This window comes from Nilaparvata lugens, chromosome 7, assembly GCF_014356525.2.
Source record: "Nilaparvata lugens isolate BPH chromosome 7, ASM1435652v1, whole genome shotgun sequence".
Classification (NCBI taxonomy): Eukaryota; Metazoa; Arthropoda; class Insecta; order Hemiptera; family Delphacidae; genus Nilaparvata; species Nilaparvata lugens.
The window spans coordinates 102,642-125,315 of NC_052510.1; the positions used below are offsets into that span (position 1 = coordinate 102,642).

Here is a 22,674-nt window from a genome sequence, read left to right on the forward strand (position 1 = left end):
TGAGATGATATCTATGTGGGGTTGATTGTGCTAATTGGAGCAGCTGCGGTTGCTTTCATCATCACGGATGCAGAAATAGTGTGCTTGAATAATTGAACTATTAGTTGAGTCCAGATGGTGAGGAGCGACCATGTTTGCGTGATCCTTTCTGTGGAATTGACTTTGTGATGGATAGAACCACGTGGTCATCACCTTCCAAATTCAAAATTTTTAAATGACTTTTCCTGGATGAAAAATTATGTGCTGAAACAGTAATGTATTATAATAACCTCATTTTGGACATTATCAAAATTTGGGAAAGAAATGATACAGGCGCAGCCTAGTTTTTCCTCCCTGGTCATAATATCTTATGAATATAGTATTTTGTACAATAAAGAATAAAAAAAAATGAATAGGCTGCCTTTATTTTAACCTGGAGGGCGAAGTTAGGGTGCAGCCGGCCCTCTCTCCACTTAATCCTCCTATACATTCTATGCATCTACATAAAAACATAATGAAATAATCTCTTAAATATATAATATAATATGATAGAAATATATATTATATTATATATTATATAATATATATATATATATATGTATATAATATATCAATAATTGAAAAAAAACAAAAACAATTTCATTCAATTTAAGAGAATATATTTTAGACTGAAAGAAAATAAAAAGTTAGAAAATAGAGTTATAGGAAATTTTTAAGCAAGAAACAATAAAATTTCATGCAAATACACACCTTCACACAAGCAAACACACCACGCATACACACCTCCTCATCCTACGCCCCGATCGCCCTCCCTCAGCCACGCCAAGACCTCCGCGCCGAACAGTGTCCACCTCTCCACACTCCTCAAAGATGCGGGTAAGCTATTCCACAGTCTGCAATCGGTCACACAGAACGACCTATTATATGTCACAGTGCGATGGATGGGAATGCTCAACAGGCTCGCACCATGCCTCGTATCTCTTCTGTTGATTCCTGCGAGGAATTGAAATTTCTGACTCAAGTAGAGAGGAGACCCACTTGCCAGAACCTTGTGGAGGAGCATCAACACATGATAAATTCTGCTGTCTCGAAGCTTCAAAATACCCATCTGAGTGATGTAAGGGCTTATGTGGACGTCCCTTTCAAGGCCGAAGACGAATCTCACGCAGTAGTTCTGAGCCCTTTGCAGTCTTTCAGAAAGAGTCACTGTCATGTCCTGTATGACCACATCTCCATAATGGAAATGTGGAAATATCAAGGTCTTCACAAGCATTATTCTCTCCCGTAAGGGAATAACAGCTCCAATTCTCTTCAGTGAGTGAATGCCTGCAAAGACCCTGTTGCAAGTCCTTGTCACTTGTTCAGTCCAGTCTAGATGTCTGTTAAATGTAAGTCCTAAGTTTGTAGAGTTTCACTATAATCCAGTCTATGAGGGTTAATTTCGATGAAAGGTCCATGGTTAAAGTCAAGTTGGTTCAAAAGTCTTCTATTACCTATAACGATTGTTTTGGATTTTGATTCATTAATTTTCAATCCATGTTGTGCTGTCCAGAGTGAGACAGCAGTCAGGTCCTCATTCATAAGAGTAACTGCTTCACCAAAGTTATCAGTCTTGAAGTGAATAATGAATTATCTTGAATATTTGGATTATTACGAACCAATACATCAAGTCGGCGAGTACGGTATCAGAATTTAAAACTGAAGAGAAGTGCTGATTGCTGAGATTTTTTGCTGATGGTAGTCCACATAGAGACTGGCGATTTATGTGAGTACTGCAGCATCATGTCGCATTATACATAGTTTTGCGGCGATAGCTATTATTTGTTAGTAATGGAAAAATATTAAATTAAATTCCTAGCTGGACAATACGCTAGAAAAAACTACATTTTCGAAATAAATGAAAATGAATTCCAAATGAACACCAAAAGGTGAGGAGTTGTTCATGTGTTCACTGTAACAACATTCGAAAGAGTTTAGAAGATTATCAAATCACAGATGATCATTATAACGACGGTCAAGAGAGGATCGAGACTGAAATAGAGAGAGAATGGGAGTAAGTGAAGGAGAGAGAGAGAGAGAGAGAATGAGATTGATTGTTTTTTTTTCTTCTTCAATATGCCCCAATAAAGGCATATTATGCCTGAGAGAGAGAGAGATTGATTGATTGATTATATGCCTTTATTAGGGTGGAATTAGGACTCCTGGTCCTCTCTGCCACACAACCCTTTACAAAAGAAGACAAATTTACATAAGAACAGAAAAAATAGATTACATATCATGTAATAAGATTACATAAGATTAATATAAGTAAATGAAACTCTTAATCAAATACAGTTTGAAAGAGAATTCTAAACTTTATCCATTTATACAATTAGAAACAATATTTCAAATTCCACTAGATAAATCCTAAGGAAAACCTCTTAGAGAGAGAGAGATAGAGAGAGAGAGAGAGAGAGAGTGAGAGAGAGCGGGTGGGAGGGGAAGAAGAAAAACGAAAAGAAATGAATGATGGGAGAGTGAGTGAGTGTGAGTGAGAGAGTGCAAAAGCAAGACGCAAAGACAGCGTGTGAGAGCCAAAGTAGCATTCGAGATGGCTGTTGCCAACATTGCGACAATAATTCCCCATGGATTCCTTCAGTGCGCCTCGGTCTGGCTAAACTTGAGCGTCGGTCTGGCTAACCTGGGGATCAAAGTTGCTCTCGACCAAGAGATGACCGACGGCTAAACTCGATCTCAGCAAACCAATTTTTTAGCCGAGACCAAAGTTGCGCTAGACCAACGTTGCGCCGGGGTTAGCCAGACCCGATCTCAGCAATCGTCCCTTAAGGTATTGCTATCACAAGTTGTATTATCTAATACATGTTGAAAACAAACAATAGACAGGCAGATGAAAGCGAGTTGATGTGAAATATGTATATTAATCAGCTGAATTTGGGGTATTAAGGACAGTAGATATGATAATTCTTAAATAGCATTAGCTGTTATGAATAAATGGGTGAATTGTTGTAATTGCATGCAATTAATATTTCAGCTTACTAATGATGAATCACAACACCCTTTTTTCCAATTAACTTCATCGGTTGATGTGATTTTCGGTCTCCTCATCACTGGAGTAATTAGTTACTGTAGCATTATATTTTCGATGAACTCATTAATGGAGTTATCAGTTACTATGGCTATTAATAATAATAATAATAATAATAATTTCTCTGGATGTTGGACGACACATCCAGAGGAGTTTATTCATAAATTCATACATTACATATTTTTTTTTTCATATATTTTCAATAATATAACAATATTCAGTGTTTACAAAAATGATATCTCACTATATAATATATGTGTCGAGGTTATCATCAAATTATTACTAATTATGCTACAACAGATAATACAAAAATTCCAAAAATCTAAAACTATATCTATTACCCTAAGCATCACCTAGTACAAAGATACTAAACCGAGGTACTATTTTCTACATATAAATTACCTTATTTAAAAAGAATACTGCTTAAATCTAAATCCTACTTACTATTAGTTCCTCACTACTTTGTATCCCAATACTGAATAACCAATGTCTAATTTTTCTTTTGAACCTATTGAAATTTTCCTCTCCTTTGATTTCTAATGGTATTCTATTAGATATTTTAGGCCCTAAATATCCTAGTGATCTTTGCCCAAACGCTGTATTCATTCTTGGTACTTCTTGATTGTAACGTTCTCTTATTCTAGTATTATGGCTATGATTTATGATATGGTTCCTATTTTGGTGTTTTTTCATATACCCTAATAACAATAATATATACAATTGCCTAACGCTGAGTACTCTATTTTCTATAAATAATTCTACAGTTGAAAACTGGATTTCCCTGTTTCCCATTATTTTCAAAATGCGTTTTTGAGTTTTAAATAATGGATCTATAAAACTGAAGTTAGCTGCACCCCAAACTAACAGACCGTACCTTAAAAGAGATTCAACTAATGTTAAGCATACAGTTTTTAACATTTCTTTGTCTATGATACGCCTTAATTGATAGAATTTGTATATAAGCTTCCTTATTTTGGCAGTTGTATATGTTATGTGTTTGTTCCATTTCAATGAATCATCTACTATTATTCCTAAATACTTTATATTGTCAGAGCGTTCTATTAGTGGGCAATTACAATTATTGTTACAATTTCTATCACAATTATGGAGCTTCATTGTTGTCATGTGTGGTTTTGTGCTATTTGTTAAAGAAAAAGCTAAAAATTTTGTTTTTTCTGAATTCAATGACAATAAGTTATTTCTTAACCAACTAGTGATTTTTGTGAGTTCTATCTCTGCTGTTTGGAACACTTCTTCCCAGTTTTTTCCTTGAAAAAGGAGTGCTGTATCGTCAGCAAAGGCTATAACTCTACCTTGAATTTGAATGGAGCACAACTCATTTGCAAAGATCGAATACAAAATTGGTCCTAAAACTGTTCCTTGAGGTATTCCAAACTTCATGGAGCCCTCTGCACTCATATGGTTCTCAACCTTTGTTTTTTGCTGTCGATTGCTGAGGTAGGATCTGAACCATTCAAGTGGCACTCCTCTTATACCTATTGCCTCAAGCTTTTTTATTAATAAGTCATGGGAAACAGAGTCGAAGGCCTTTGCTAAATCTAAAAATACTGCTAGACATTTATTCTTTTCCTCTAAATTGCTAGTTACAAATTTTGATAATTCTAGTACAGCTAATTCTGTACTTATACCTTTGCGGAAGCCAAATTGGTTAGGAGAAAGAATATTATTAATTTCTAAAAAGCTTATTAATCTTGATTTAACTAGTTTTTCTAAATTTTTGATACATTGCTAATCAGTGAAATAGGTCTATAATTACTAATAATTAGTTTATCGCCTGCTTTATGTATAGGTCTGACACAGATTTGCTTCATTGCTCTTGGAAAAGTACCATATAACAAGCTCAGATTAAAAATATGAGTTAAAGGCTTAGAAATTAAATCTTTTATTCCTTTCAAGGTCCTGTTATCTAATCCATCTAGGCCTGGTGCACTATTGATGTGTAAAGAATCAATTGTGTTTATTATTTCCTTTTCATCTATGGGGAAAAGAAACATATTACTCTGTACATGCAATTCTGGTACATTATCTGCTATAATTTCGTTAATATTTTTATTCAGACTCTCAGATATTTTGTTAGCCATACTCTCTCCAATATTAACAAAGAAATTATTTACATGACTCAATAGTTCTCTAGGATTATCTTTCAGTGTGACTATGTCACCATTAATTTTCAAAGCATTCAGTTGTATATCCTTTTTCTGATCTGAATCTGTAGCATCCTTGATTATTTTCCATGTCTTTCTTACATCATTGTTTGCTTCATTTAGTTGCATCTTGAAATAATTTTCTTTTGTAGTTTGGATGAGTGACGTCAGTGTATTTCTGTATCTTCGGTAGTAGTTAGCGAGTTCTCCGTTCTCTGGGTCCAGTTTCCTTCTTCTATTTAGAGAATCCCTTGTTCTTATAGCTGAGATAAGTCCTCGTGTTATCCATGGTTTTATGCTCTTGATCCTCTTCTTTTGTCTGTAATGATGTGTATTGCTCTCCATATGTTTTTGTAGAATCTCTAGGAACTTTTCGTAAGCTGAGTCTGTGTTATTTGACTCAAAAACCTCCGTCCATTGTTCCACTCGCAGTCCTCTCCTCAAGCCGTTCAAGTTGACGGATTTACAGTTAGATGAGAGTTGACAGTTTGTTGAGCTCTGTTCATCCCCATTTGTTCTGTCTAACTGATGTTCTTCCAGTCCAAGAATTGTAATGAAGTGGTCTGTGATACTCGAGTGATACACGATTGGATGGATTTTACTTTTACAGTTGGTCAACATATGATCCAAACAAGAAGACGTTCCCGCTGTTACTCTGGTAGCCTTTTTAATGCAGTTCTTCAAACCGTGTTCACTCAATAAGTCGTAATAATCATCAAGTTGATAATGCTGATGTGGCTGTAGCGTATTAATGTTGAAGTCTCCTGCGCAAATAATAAGTTGACCTCTCAGTCTACCAAGCACTGTTTCAAAGTCCTCTAAAAACTCTGTTATGCTGGCGTAGGAAGGTGATCTGTACACTGCTAATATATTATATCTCTCCTTTGATGTTTGAAGTCGTAGATGAAGAACGTTGGCCTGTCTGATATTTAGTTCTACCGATTGTACATTGAGATTTTCCTTTGCATATACAATTACTCCATCATTTTGAGTACGATTATTCAAAGAGTGAAAAATATTGTAGTCCTTCAGTTGCTTCTGTGTAAATCTCTTTTGATCCAGCATTCTGTTAGTATTATATATCGAAATCATGGGACATATCCTGTAGTTGAATCATCAGGTCATCGAAGATCTTCCTAATACTTCTGATATTGAGAGAAAATACAGTTATATTAGAGTGTTGAAGAGCAACGTGGAGTTGTTGTTTATCCTCAATCACACTGTCCTCTATCTCATCCACGGAATCAAGTTCATTTGCCACATCCAGCACGTTATTATTACTCATCATCATGCTTATTCATACGCACCCCTCCATGCTTGTTCCCCTCTATTTTCCTCTGCCATCTCATTATATATTTATCATCAAAGCTTAATGTGTTTTTTATAAGCAATGATATGAGATCATTCTCCGCTGTTGTTAGATAGTTGAAACTATGAGTGTGCCTACTGAGTGCTACAATCACATGACTTTCACTGTTATAGATCTCTAGATCCTTTGAATTTGTCCTCACTAGAATAACATTTCTATAAGTAAGACCTTGTGCTTCGTGTATCGTGTGAATTTTTATTGTTTTATCAATCCTGTCACCTAGTAACTCTTGAATAATTTTTTTCTCATTCTGCGTGTATGTTAATACAAGTGTTTCTGGATCAAGCTGTGGAAGACCGCCGTTAAAGATGGTCTTCCTAATTGAGCGAAGAGTTCCACTAGTTGTTTCAATTTTACCATAGAATTTGGATAGTGCGCAGCATACATCGATCGGACATCTTCTAGTTAAAGTCACTTTCCGTGTGGGCTCACAAAAAACTGAAGGATGAGACCATCTAACTTTCAGTCCACTCCTTTCGATGTAAGGAATCTGTTTAGAATCACCAAGTAGGAAAACTTCGGAGCATCCTGATAATTTCGCAATGAAACCAATGTAGCCAGCATGCATCAGTACAGCCTCATCTATAAAGACACGATGATATTTCTTGCCCACTCCATTTATAATGAAAGATGAAACGGTTCTGTAATCTGATCTTATTATCTTTCTACAGTAATCCTTACCGTACTTATGAATGACAGCCTCTCTGATGTCTTTGATTCCTGCTCTTGTTTGACTGAGAACTAAATCTATTCCTGGTTTATGCTGGTTCAGTATTTCAAACGTCTTTCCACACCCTGGCAACCATCTATCCACGTAATATTAGGAAGACTTGAAGCAGAAATGTCAATTGATGATATTTTCTGATACAGCTCACCGTTTAACATGAGTTGTGTATCTCTACTAACAAGAATGTATTTTTCTTTTGTTAAGAATCTTTTATTACTCTCGTTGAATTCCACGTAGGTTCCTTCGTTATCCAATTAGTGTATTAGTTAGTGTATTAGTGTATTTATCTTTATGGGAATACTGATTACAGTGTTTTTGATGGCAAAACTACGAATTATAGAAAAGTTTCAGTGTACTCACTAATCTTGACAATTGAACTATTAAGTGAAGTTATTTTTGTTTTGTGTCAAGAAATTTACTAATAGTTCTATCATTTAAGCTCCAAATAACTGCAAAAAGAGAGACAACTGCACAAAATAGGAATGATATATAACGAATTATACAGTTACAAGATAAGTCATCGCCTGATATTACTACGAAGAGGGATAGAAAAGAGTGATAGGTTTCAGAAATAAATTGTCAATGGTCTTTTTAAGAATAGCCTACATGTGGGAATTCATCAGTACAATTACATTGTTTGAAAACCAGACAGCTCTGTGTAGTACAGTCCGTCCAAGAAGTATAACCTGACCATCTTGTTTTGGAAGTGTCAGAGATTCGATGTGTCTGACTTTGTCGTTTCTGTATGGATGTGAAAGTGTCCGGTTTTGGCGCCTAACGCACATGCCAATTCGAGACTCTTTCAAAACAGTCTTTCCCTGTCACTGGCGTATGGTGTTGATGGATGAGATAGTCGCTGTCCACTCCTGTCAGGTTCTGGGTGTGTAGGAGGACTAAGGTAGTGCGTACCACACACACACACACAGTAACACAGCCTCTTGGTGAAAAAATAATATGAAAAATCACTTGTGACACAGACTTCAGGAGCACACTCTCTGCTAATGATCAAAACACTGCACTGATGCTCCTCAACTGTTCTAGACACTATTTATATGCTTCCCAAGTGAGTGGGGGGTCTTCTGATTTATTTTTATTCATATTCATTTATTTATTTTTCTTTTCTAAGTTTTTTTTCCTAAGTTTTGAAGTTTTGACCTTGACCTTGACCTTGACATTGACTTTGACTTTGACATTGACCTTGACCTCAGGTTAGGTTAGGTTAAGTTTTTTAGATTTTTACTTTCCTTGCCCTATTACCATAGGTAAGGAAAGTATTGCTTTCCAAAAAAAATTAAGGTACCCTGATTTCAAGTTTTCTATAAGTTTCAAGTCCCCCTGAGTCCAAAACATGATTTTTGGGTGTTGGTCTGTGTGTGTGTATGTGTGTGTGTGTGTATGTGTGTATGTCTGTGAACACGATAACTCCATTCCTAATCAACCGATTGACTTGAAATTTTAACTGAAGGTCCTTATACCATGAGGATCCGACAATAAGAAATTCAATAAAATTCAATTCAAGATGGCAGAAAAAATGGCAGATAATTACTAAAAAACCATGTTTTTCACGTTTTTCTCGAAAACGGCTCCAACGATTCTCTTCAAATTTATACCATGGATAGCTATTTATAAGCCCTATCAACTGGCATGAGTCTCATTTCTGGGAAAATTTCAGGAGCTCTGTAATATTCTTGAGAAAAATGGCGGATAATGACGAAAAAACCATGTTTTTCACGGTTTTCTCGAAAACGGCTCTAACGATTTTCTTCAAATTCATACCATGGATAGCTATTTATAAGCCTCTCAACTGGCATGAGTCTTATTTATGAGAAAATTTCAGGAGCTCTGTAATATTCTACAGAAAAATGGCGGATAATGACGAAAAAACCATGTTTTTCACGGTTTTCTCAAAAACAGCTTCAACGACTTTCTTCAAATTTATATCATAGATAGCTATCTATATGCCCTATCAACTGACATGAGTCTCATTTCTGGAGAAATTTCAGTAGCTCCATAATATTATTGAGAAAAATGGCAGATAATGACTAAAAACCATGTTTTTCACAATTTCTCTCAAAAACGGCTCTAACGATTTTTTTCAAATTCATACCCTGTATAGTTATTTATCAGATCTATGAACTGGCATGATCCTTTTTCCTGGAGAATCAATGGGGGGTTCACCCTATCCTTGAGAAATGGACTTTGTAACCTCCATCTCGTGCATGAGGTAGGTAGAGCAGTTTATAAAAAGTACACAGTCATAGTCAAGATATTTCATCTGTAGAACAGCTGTTTTGACGACTTTTAAAAAAATCATCTAATTTCACAATTTACACGAAGGAAAAAGTACTCTGAGAACAATAATTATATAACACATATACAGTAGTCTGATCCTAGTTGCAAATAATATGTTGCCGCCAATAATTGTCATGATGTTATTCCCCTAAATTATTCTCATTTGAGAATGAGGCTTACAGTTCAATGAGCAAGGAAAGTTGTGTGAGTGTACCACACCAGATTTTTTAGGTTATGTTGGGTTAGGTTGACCTTGATCTTTGACCTAAGTTTGGTAAGTTAGGTTTTTAGGTTAGGTCCCAGTCAGCAGTAAGGCTTGATTCAAGGCTTGAATTAGAAGCAGCCTTCACTTGTCAATCAAGGCTGAAGTTGAATCCAGCTGAAAACGATCTTGCTTGACATTCAACTCGAAGTCCCCTTTAATTCCCATACTAGAATCGAAAGCAGCATACCCTTGTTTTTCAAGGCTAACAAACTTGGTTGGAATCGGAATTTAATATGGCATGCTATGTATTCGTTCGAATTCAGCTTTTATTGCATGGGTCAAACAAGTCTTGACTTAGCCTGAATTCCCCTTGTCAGTCAAAGCTAACAGTCTTGATTAGAATCGATCTTGAATATGACTCAAAAGGTATTCGTTCGAATTTAGCTTTTATTGCATGAGTCAAACAAGTCTTGACTCTGCCTTGAATACCCCTTGTCAGTTAAAGCTGATTTGAATCGATCTTGATTATAGCTTGCCACGCATTCCCTTGAATTTTGTTTCCATTGTGAGTGTCGAACAATCCTCGAGTAGCCTATTTTACATTTTCCTCTTTACATTGTCTATTTCTCATTGTCACTTCCAAAATCTCCTCTAATACAGGGGAGAGGAGATCAACCTGTAGTGTTCATCCCACACAGCACAAAAAGTTTAAAAACGTTTAATAAATTAATAAATGTCTAAAATGTATAAATCCAATAAACGTTATGAAAACAACGTTTAATAAACGTTAGGGAATTTTACTAAAATAAACGTTTACTCTATAAACGTTTAATAAATGTCTAGAATGTATATTGCTGATAAACGTTATGAAAACAATGTTTGATAAACGTTAGAAATGTTTACTAAAATAAACGTTAGAAAGGTTGGTACAGTATGGAATTTCTACAGTACCTACCCAGTCAACACACTAAGTGAAAATGTTATAAGTGAAAATCAAACATTTTTTCCAGAAGGTGTCTCCTCCCCCCTCACCAGTGTAACTTAATCCCTAAAAATGTCTCAATTCAGGCTTTCTGACCAATAATTCCTAAGTGGAATTGAATTCCAATCCCTTTCTATCTTCTTCAAAAATCGTCTCCAACTCACCGTTATCGAGATAAAGAAAATGTTTTACACAAATTAAGATTGATTTTTTTTAGTTTTCCAAAAAGTCTCACTTAAAGCTTTTTGTTGATCAATTCGAGTGCAGAATTGCAATTCAAATACTTTTTGTCTTCCGCGATAATCGTCTAAAATGCACTGTTAACGATATAATTGACCTTTTGCGCTAATTTTAATCCAGATAGGGACTTGGAAAAAATTTGACCGATTTCCAAGTTTCCCAAAAATGTTCAAAAAAGCAGTCTTTTATCACTTATTCGGCTACAGAAGTAGATTTCCAGCACTTCTTCTCAATGCAAAAATCCTGTCAGACGGGCCGTTGACGGGCTACTAACGTTTAAATTTTTAAATAATTGGAAATTGATGATGGAAAATTTTGAAAAAATTAATTAACGATTCTGTTCATGTTATAAACATTGTCCTAGAATTTCAAATGTTTCCATCCAAAATTGAAAAAGTTATATCATTTTTTCAAATTAGATCCCAGTTTGTGCTAAAAATCATGTCACACATTAAGGAACATACCAAGCCTATGAAATGATTTTCAAGTTTTAAATTCAAATAATAATAAACTAGGTACTTTTTTATTGATTCCAACATTATTTCAGTGGAAGCACAAATGTCCCCCATAAAGAAATCATTAATCCGTCCCAGAAATATGGACTGTTTTAATGTTAACAATAAATATTGTCTATATCAATAACTTTGAAATTCCCGGGGTGATACATGCTTGTGTGCTACTGCGCTTGAGCGACAGCCATTAAAGATCTCCTGTCTCCTTCAGTTTTCAGTAGTTGAAGGGTTGAAGGTGAAGTTGGTTCGTTGTTTGTTTATCCTTTATTTTATCGTGTCATCAAGTTGATGATGATTTTTGATTGCTGAAGGTCTTAAATTAAGGTAAGATCATTCATTATCCAGCACTATATGGTAAATAATTATGTTAGGCTCTATTAATAACCCTGATACAACATTAATTGCAATGTTTAGTATGTATAAGTTAATTTTTTTCCATTTTTAAACCCAAACAGTTGATTTAACCAACTGTTAACATTGTTGGTACCTTAAACTTGTAAAACAACTATCAAGTGTGGTTTCAATTTTATGATTTAGGTAATAATTTTTAAACTAGTGATTATATGATTCAGTAATATCATAAAAGATTGATTTAATTATTATGAATGTTTAAGATATCAGAAGCTATTGTAAAATGTTACAATAATAAAGCTAATACCAGAATAGGCCTACCCACTAATAATATTAGTTATTTATAGGCATATTAGGGACTATGGTTACATTTGACCTAATTAACTCTTTTAATACAGTATTTTGATTAGATAAAACATTATTTATTTCAATATGACTAGTATCAAATCAACCTCTTGAGAAATACTCTAAATAAACTGTAAATAGCAGCAATCATTCTTATTGATAGGCTACAATTTAATAATTAGTTCAGTACTATGTAAGATCCTTAAATACTCCCTTGTATTGGTTTATTGTTTTAATACTATCAATTTATTAGAACCATTCTAAATTATTACTTCAAAATTTCGGTGTAAATGCACGTCCAGTGCCAACATACCTGTCATCAAATTTTTGGTTGGGATCGATTATCAAGTATGCTATTTTGGGGGACACTTTTGTTTATGGGCCGCAGAATCTAGCATTGAGACCTACATAGATCGATAGAGGAGATCAAGACGAGATCAACCATGTATAACATTGTTGTTGATTTCCAAGGATTAGCTGAAAAAACATGGCGGAAATTTCAAAATTTTTATTTTTAATAATTTTGTTATGGCTAAAATATGTTTAAAACTAGTGCAATCTTATGTAAAATTTGACGAGGAATCCAATGAAACTAATTTCTGGTTCGTAACTTCAGTAGTTTTTGAGATATTGCAAAAATGTGCAAAAAATGCTAATTTTTTGCTTCAAAAAAGGTTAACTTCTTTTCATGATGATTAATAGGTATTTTAAACTATTGGATTTAGTAGAATGATAAATTCTAAAGAAAAAACTCCCAGTCACTTGATAGCCTAAACTCAAAATTGTTCGAATTATTTGGGAAAATAAAAAAACTGCACACTCAATACTCTTCAATTCTCATACTGTATTTAATTTTTTCTTACTACTTTTAGTGACTACTAAATTGGCTAAATCTCATTGGGATTTTTGCAGGGAATTCATTAAAATAGATTTGAGGTTAGAAAATTTCATAGATTAATAAGATATTTTGAAAAATACAAGAAAATGTAGTATTTTAGCTTTAGAAGAGTTCAATATGTTTGCATAGGCATAGTGCAGACTGATATTGAGGATCACATTTTATTCAGCTTCCAATGCAATTCAGTAGCTTTGAAAAATTGTAAAAAAAAATTGAATCAAATCAAGCTTTTCCTAACCTACGCTTTTTCCCAATGTAAGCTTTTCCTAACCCAAGCTTTCCCTAACCTAAGCTTTTCCCAATCTTACCTTTTTTCCTAACCTAAGCTTTTCCTAACCTTAGATATTTCCTAATCTAAGCTCCTCCTAACCTCAGCTTCCCCTAACCTAAGCTTTTCTCAAATGTCACTTCCCCTAACCTAAGTTTTTCCTAACCTAAGTTTTTCTCAATCTTAGCTTTTCCTAACCTTAGATTTTTCCTAATCTAAGCTTCAACTAACCTAAGCTTTTCCTAACCTAAGCTTTTTCTAACCTAACCTTTCCTAACCTAAGCTTTTTTCTAATCTAAGTTTTACTAACCCAAGCTCCCCCAACCTAAGCTTTTCTCAGACCCAGCTTCCCCAACCTAAGCTTTTCCTAACCTAAGCTTTTACTAATCTAAGCTTTACCTAACCTAAGCTTTACCTAACCTAAGTTTATTCCAGACCCAGCCTTCTCTAACCTAAGCTTTTCCTAACCTAAACTTTTTCTAATCTGAGCTTTTCCTAACCCAAGCTTTCCCCAACCTAAGCTTTTTCCAAACCCAGCTTCCCCTAACCTAAGCTTTACCTAACTCAAGCTTTTCCCAACCTTAGCTTCTTCCAACCTAAGCTTTTCCTTATCTATGTTTTCCTAACCCAAGCTTTCCTCAACCTAAGCTTTTCTTGGACCCAGCTTCCCCTAACCTATGCTTCTCCTAACTTGAGCTTTTTCTAATCCAAACTTTTCCTAACCCAAGCTCTACCCAGACCCAGCTTCCCCTAACCTAAGCTTTTCCCAACCTTAGCTTTTCCTAATCTAAGCTTTTCCTAACCTAAGCTTTTTCCTAACCTAAGCTTTTCCCAAGTTGAGCTCTTTCTAATGCAAGTTTTCCTAACCCATCTTTCCCTGACCTAAGCTTTTCTCAGACCCAGCTTCCCCTAACCTAAGCTTTTCCCAACCTGAGCTTTTCTAACCTCAGCTTTTCCTAATCTAAGCTTTTCCCAACCTAAGATTTTTTCCTAATATAAGCTTTTCCTAAACTAAGTTTTCTGTAACCTAATCTTTCCCTGACCCTAGCTTCTCCTAACCTAAGCTTTCCATAATCTAAGCTTTTCCTAACCTAAGATTCCCCTAACCTAATATTTTCCTAATCCAAGCTCCTCCTAACCTAAGCTTTCCCCAATCCAAGCTTTTTCTAACCTAAGTTCTCCTAGGTAGCAAAACATGGAGTTGCAATATTTTTATTTTCCCAAATAACTCGAACAATTTTGAGTTTAGGCTATCAAGTGACTGAACATTTTTTCTTTAGAATTTATCATTCTACTAAATCAAATAGTTCAAAATACCTATTAATCATCATGAAAAGAAGTTAACCTTTTTTAAAGCAAAAAAATTGCATTTTTTTGCACATTTTTTGCAATATCTCAAAAACTACTGAAGTTACAAACCTGAAATTAGTTTCATTGGATTCCTCGTCAAATTTTACATAAGATTGCACTAGTTTTAAACATATTTTAGCCATAACAAAATTATTAAAAATAAAAATTGATATAAAAATTTTGAACTTTCCGCCATGTTTTTTCAGCTAATCCTTGGAAATCGACAACAATGTTATACATGGTTGATCTCGTCTTGATCTCCTCTATCGATCTATGTGGGTCTTAATGCTAGATTCCGCGGCCCATATACTAAAGTGCAGCCCTATTTTGAGCACAAAATCACAAAAATTAAACGGCGGTCACTATTGTTTTTGAAATAAACCAAGTTCAAAGTAGCACAATTTTACATGCATTCAACCTATGAGTAGCAGCCATTTTGATTATTGAAATCATCAAATTGTGATAGGCTATTCCTAATCTGAGTTTTCCTAACCCAAAGCTTTTCCTAACCTAAGCTTTATTAACCTAAAGATTTTCCTAACCTTAGCTACTTTCCTAATCAAATGGAACATGTATGAAAGCAATTATCTAATTGAAAGAAATTTTGACTAAAGTGCACGTCCAGTGCCAACATACCTGGTTGGGTAAGCAACCATAATGCAACCTGGCAACCTGGCAACCAGTGCCAACATACCTGGTTGGGTAAGCAACCATAAGCAACCTGGTAGCAACCATAATATGGTTGCTACTTATAGCATAGGTTAAATGCATGTAAAGTTGTGCTACTTTGAACTTAGTTTATTTTGAAAACAATAAGTGACCGCCGTTTAATTTTTTGATTTTGTGCTCAAAATATCATACTAAATCGATCCCAACCAAAAATTTTATGACAGGTATGTTGGCACTGGACGTGCACTTTAGTCAAAATTTCTTTCAATTAGATAATTGCTTTCATACATGTTCCATTTGATTTCAGATGAAGGTGGGAATAGAACTGCAGATACATATTATACTAAAATCCACCATGACAGATGAATATGATGCCAAGGATTAGATTTGAAAAAAGTTCTTCTCCTCTCTACATTTGATGAAAGCCATTTTCAGTAAGTTGCACTCTATCTCCTTCAATAATCAAATTTTTCAACATACTTGAACAACTTACTTGTAACCTTAACAAACAAACTTAGAGGCTACCTACAATAGACTATATTCAAGAATTACTGGAGCAGTTTTAAGATTTTATGTCAGGCCCTATTAATAACCTTAATATAACAGTAATTGCAATTTCTAGTGTGTATAAGTTGAATGTTTATCATTTTCAAACACTAAGGCCCGGTTGCACAAAAGCTGGTTAAATTTTAACCATGTTAATTCCTCGAGAGCCAATCAGAGAAGCCGTTTTATCAAAAACGCATTCTCTGATTGTTTCTCGTGAAGTTAATCACAGTTAAAATGTAACCGGCTTTTGTGCAACCGGGTCTAACAGTTGATTAAACTGTTACCATTGTTGCTTAACTTCAAACTTGTAAAAAACTATTAAGTTAGTGGTTTTAATTTCATGATTCAATACATTTTAAGCTAGTGATTATATGATTCAGTAATATTATAATAGATTGATTTAATATCATGGATGGTTATGATATAAAAGAAGCTATTGTGAAATGTTACAATAATAGAACTATTCATAACACCATAATAGGCCTACCTACTAATTATTAGTTATATTTATTAGGGACTATAGTTACATTTTGAACTAAATTTTTTTTCAATATTTTGATTAAATTAAACCATATTTATTCCAATATGACCAGTATAAAATAACCCCCTTGAGAAATACTTTAGATAAATTGTAAATAGAAGCAATCATTCTCATTGATAGGCTACAATTTGATAATTAGTTCAGTACTATGTAAGGTCCTTGAATACTCTCTTGTATTGGTTTATTGTTATATCATTTACTATCACTTATAAAATTCCTTTCAATTAGAAAATCGCTTTCATACATTTAATGTATCATTTGATTTCAGGCAAAGGTGGGAATAGAACTGCAGACGCATATACAAAAATCCACCATGACAGACGAATATGCTACCAACTACAGTTTTAGATTTAAAACTCCTTTCTACATCTGATGGAAACCATTTCCAGTAAGTTGCACTATACTATTTCCTTCAAGAATCAATTCTTTCACCATTCATGAACAACTTACTTTACAACCTCAAAAACAACTTCATAAACAACCTTTACAACCAAACTTCCCTACAATATATTCAAAAATCACTGAAGCAGTTTTAAAATTTTAAATGATAACTTTATAATTGAATAGGCTTAGATTTTTAATTTCATATGAAGCTAAAATTTATTGTAAAACAAGCTGCAAATTAGTATAGTAATTTCCAAAGAACCATATTGGAGACTTAAGTCACAATAAATCTCAATAATGTTGGATATGTTACAAGAAGTTTGGAGTGAACTGGCAGAAGTGTGAACCGCGGCTAGAGTCGGTTTAAGGTTGTGCAAAGGCTAAAAATAAAATTTATACTGGTGATATTTTTCAAAGTTTCTTGGTTTGTATATCATCAACCTATCAAAATGAAAAGGTATTCTCAGGAAAACAATTTTTCCGATCATTACTTTTTGAGATATGAGAGCCTAAAGTTTAAATTTTGGGACAGAACATTTAAAATTCGGTAAAAGATAAATCCTTGAGATTTAGAGGATAGATTCTTCATAGTATTGTTGAACTATTAAAAAATATTTTCTGAAAATATCCATTTTATCGAAAATACAAGGTTTTTGGGCCACTCTGTATCTATATAGAACAAGACAATTATTTATCATGAAAATATTGGTTGGTTCTGAATTTATTTATCCTTTTGTGGATACAATCACAAATCATATAAATATAATTTGGAAAGAATAGCAGGCTTTGCCCAAAACTATTTTATTCCCAAATTTTGATAATGAATAATAGCTATGTCCCAAAATGTTTTTATAATTTACTGCTGAAAGTTCAAGTTTAATTTTCATTGATGTTTAATTTAAAAAATATAGTTGTAAAAATCAGAAATAAAATATAAATTACTAGCAGGCCCTCTTCTTCATGTCTATATTGACTGGACTAATATGGTTGCAACTTTGAGTGAGTTAGTGTGAACGCATTACTGGGATAAAACATACCTATAGTCTTTTTTCTTTAGGGCTACTTTTGAATAATACTTGAGAATATAAATCAAAGAAAAATAAAAAAAATATTATTCTGCTATTTTTATTTCTAAAAAGAGATATGCCAATTTTAAAATGGGTACTTGAATTTCTGATTTTATTCACATACCTACAGGTATGGTTTGAAAAACAAATACGGCTATCTACTACAGTGCAGTGTAAATATTGCCTAAAACGCTAACCTTGCTAACATATAAAAATTAACATACAATAAAAATAAGTAACATCCATATTTACATAACCAAAAATGTCATATATTCGACTATAGAGGAATAGCACATTCGCTCCTGGGTGGCACATATATGTGCGACATGACTAATCAACTCCTACCAATAAAAAATTAGGTTTACTTCATATTTACCAGCCAATTAATACAGGATACTCCACACATTCCAAATCATATCACCTGTTGGAATGAATATTTCCTTAACAGTAATTTGAATTACTCTGGAAGATCGTTAAATTCCTCAAGTTTCTCAAATTTCAGGGTTTTTTCACTCGTGACACATATATGTGCCACTCGGTCTTTATATAGAATGGTGAGTGTAAACCAAGGATAGTGTATAGCAGGTTGCCTCAATCGCGTTTACATACGCGGATGAGATGGCATGAGCCTACGTGGCAAACGCCGGCTTCCCATAAGAATTACATGCAAAACACCGCGTCAAATATCACTTCCTCACATAAAAACCACTGTATTGATAAAAAATATGAATATGCTATTCAATTCAGAAAGAAACAACCTCCACATCAATGTGTATTTTGAAAACATACCGCGTCAAATATCACTTCCTCACATAAAAACCACTGTATTGATAAAAAATATGAATATGCTATTTAATTCAGAAAGAAACAACCTCCACATCAATGTGTATTTTGAAAACATTAATTCATTTCGAAAAGTGTAGAAAGTCCTTGAATCTATCACTATATTCAATCGGTAAAACCTATTCATATTTGTGAAAAGGCTGGTAACTTATTTGTTTTGGACTTATTTTAAACAATAATATGACAAAATGAAGCGAACTTATTTAATTTTATGCTGGTTGTCCAATAATATTTAAAAATGATTGTTTCTTATTTGACAATTGTTTGTGAAAATTGATAGTTGTATCGTCGCCCGGAATGCTAGTTGCAAGCATTTGTATTAATAAAATAATTAAATAACTATTATTGTATTAACTAAAAATAACTTGTAACCATGGTGAACAGTTCCATGATTTCGCTGAATTGGTTCTAGGTATATGTCAATTAATAAAGTCTTAAACAAATATCATGAGACACAAATTTACAAAGGAAATACCATATATTATTCACGGTAGTATGATATTTTTTATTTCAATGTGTCCATGGGATACTTATGAATGCAAAAAACACTTGTGTAAAGAAAGAATAGATCTTAATTATAATTTAAATAGTTCAACAAATTATAACTTCAAATAATATAACATTAATTATTCATGAAATTATTCAACTACCTTACAGTACAGTAGTGTAATGCGCTTTATTTTTTGATAAAATAACAGCATTAAAGTCATTAAAAGTCATGATTATCTATTTTTTTATCATAATTGGGATAAATAAAAATCTTTATAATGTTTAAATGATGTTCATATATTCTTAGGGCTTATCTAGACTGTTTATTTTTGTGATAAAGCTAGGCAACCGTTGATGGGTTCGCATTGCTATGTTTCAGGAGTTGTTGATAAAATAACGTTAATATCCTGAAATTCCTAAATAAGCTGTTAGTTCTTTCCACAGACTTCATAAGGATAAAATTTCTAAATGAGAATAGAATCTGTTTTAGAAATAGAATTTCTAAAAAGAGAAAGAACTAAAACGATGCAGAAAAAACTAAGTTTTAGACTCGCCGGTAACATTTATAGGATTTTTACTGGAAATTAGTTTGATATTGTTTCAAAGGGGATAAAATGCTGAACATTTTGATATCAATCACTTCTATGTAAAGTTGATGGTTGATTTGCTATGAGGGCTCAAAGTTTGGCATTTTTACATTTGAATGCATGTTAAGCCATGGCGAGAGGTCGCAGCATGACGTCACACCATAGCAGGCTGCGTTCTCCACGCGTCTTATGTGATCAAGGCAACCTACTATTATACTATTCTTAAGTGTAAACCACCTGAACCAACCCATTTTTTTTCAATTATAAGGAAATAGCAGTATCATCAAAGGCCAATGACATACATATACGTACACAAAATTCATCATTAGTAAATTATTATTATTGATCATGTTTTCAAAGTATAAAAATAAAAATCCAAGAAAATATTTGACTTACAGATAGAAAATTGAATTGTCCAATATGTTGTGGAATGAAAATAGTTCATTCAATAAACTTATTTGTGAATAAAACAATCATGTCAAAATGGCCTTCTTTTATGGAAGTATGGAATAATCATAAATCAGTAGTCCCAATACATGTGGAGAAATTGCAAATCAGTTACTTGAATCAAAGAAGAACTCATCGTTTCGTACACTTCACCGCTTGCTCCCAATACTCTTTTCAAATTTCTTCTACATGTTTGCCTTTTCGCAACCAATGTCCAATCACTGCTACCCAAAGACGGAATCTCCTTCGAACACAGTTTTTCAACAACTTTTGAAATGCAACGATACATATGCACATATACAGAGTGAGTCATATGTATGGGAACCCTTCAATAATTTGGAGACTGTTGTAGATATAATTCTGTAACTTTCAGGATAAGTTATTGATAGAATACTCTACCTTTTAATGTACAACTGAGTTCCAACCCACATAAGGGGTTTACTTGGGGGTTGTAACTGGGATATTTAAAATGTAAACACCCATTGTGTGGTTAATCATTTTAAAGGTCTTTTTAAAACAAGAAAGATGACATCAATAATAATGTTCTATGATAATTGTATCCAAAATGGCAGCTGATTGAAGTTTTAGTTTTTGAAGAAATGAGGGGTTGTAACTATGAAAAAAAAAATACTCTTTATTAGGCGGAGTTAGGACTAGGAAGTCCTTTCTACCACTTAACCTTACAGGCAACTCAAATATTCAAAATGTAAACACCCATTGTGTGGTACATAATTTTAAAGGCCTTTCTAAAACAAGAATGACGACATCAATAAAAATGTTCTATGATACTTTTATCAAAAATGGCGGCTGATTGGAGATTTAGTTTTTATAGAAATGATTGATAAAAGTAATAAAACTTAAAACAAAACTTTTTTTGATGAATAACGAAACACATTGAAAAACTGATTTTTTATTTAGTAATCTGTTTGGTACTTTTTACTTTCCTTGCCCTATTACCATAGGTAAGGAAAGTATTGCTTTCCGAAAAAAATTAAGGTACCCCAATTTCTAAATTTCTATACGTTTGAAGGTCCCCAGAGTCCAAAAAACTGGTTTTTGGGTATTGGTCTGTATGTGTGTGTGTGTGTGTGTGTGTGTGTGTGTGGTGTGTGTGTGTGTGTGTGTGTGTGTGTTGTGTGTGTGTGTGTGTGTGTGTGTGTGTGTGAGTGTATGTGCATCTGTGTACACGATATCTCATCTCCCAATTAACGGAATGACTTGACATTTGGAACTTAAGGTCCTTCCACTATAAGGATCCGACACGAACAATTTCGATCAAATGCAATTCAAGATGGCGGCTAAAATGGCGAAAATGTTGTCAAAAACAGGGTTTTTCGTGATTTTCTCGGGAACCGCTCCAACGATTTTGATCAAATTCATACCTAAAATAGTCATTGATAAGCTCTATCAACTGTCACAAGTCCCATATCTGTAAAAATTTCAGGAGCTCCGCCCCATCAATGCAGATAGAATCCCAATTATCAGGCTTCAGATACAATTGAAACAAAAAAAATCAAGTGGAGTAGATTGAGCATGAAAATCTCTACAATTAATGTTCAGTAACATTTTCACCTAAAATTGAAAATAAGCATTAAATTCGAGAAAATGTGATTATTCAATTGCAAATTATTGTTGATTCTATTAAATCATTCACTATCAAGAGATAGCAGACCTCATGTGTGTCTCCAGCGTTATTACCCTGTCACCAGCTGGCTCAAATCACTGAATAGTAGACTTGAGATGCGCGGGAACACTGGCATCAGGTGATCAATTTTCATAATGGCAAGGAAAGTTGTGTGAGTGCGCCACACCAGATTTTTACATTTCATTTCAAAAGATGCTCCCGAAATGCTCCCCTTTATTCTCTCGTTTGACAGTGTGCCAAACTGTCATAAATGTAAATGAGATGTTCTTATGAAGGTCTAAGTCAACCACTTATGAGGGGTTGAAATTCATTTAAGTATGTCAAAAGGTAGAGTATTCGACCAATAACTTATCCTGAAAGTTACAGTATGTATATCAGTCTCCAACTTATAAAAGTTTTTAAGCTACATAATCAGCATTCTGAGAATTGATTACCGAGACATTTTATATTTTACTCATAATAACCTATTAAGTTATCCCACTAAACTGTACATTTCATATTTTACAGGACCAAGAGCAGAGAGACTACGCCTCATGAAGCTCAAATCGAGGACGATAGCAGTTCAAAGTAAAAATATATAATTAGTTATAAATTGCAAGTTCAATTTTTGTAATATTTAATAAAAATCATTGCATTTTATTGGAAATAATGTTTTATTATTTACATTTTTTGCTCATATAGATAT

The 22,674-nt window shown here is 33.7% G+C and overlaps 1 long non-coding RNA gene across 1 annotated transcript; it reads left to right on the forward strand.

Annotated features, from left to right (window-relative positions):
- The first annotated feature begins 11,509 nt into the window (after positions 1-11,509).
- Positions 11,510-22,603, forward strand: LOC120352513. Its single transcript, XR_005571896.1, has 4 exons — positions 11,510-11,880; positions 15,745-15,871; positions 16,796-16,915; positions 22,497-22,603. It is a non-coding gene; the product is annotated as an uncharacterized LOC120352513 (long non-coding RNA).
- The last annotated feature ends 71 nt before the right edge of the window (positions 22,604-22,674 follow it).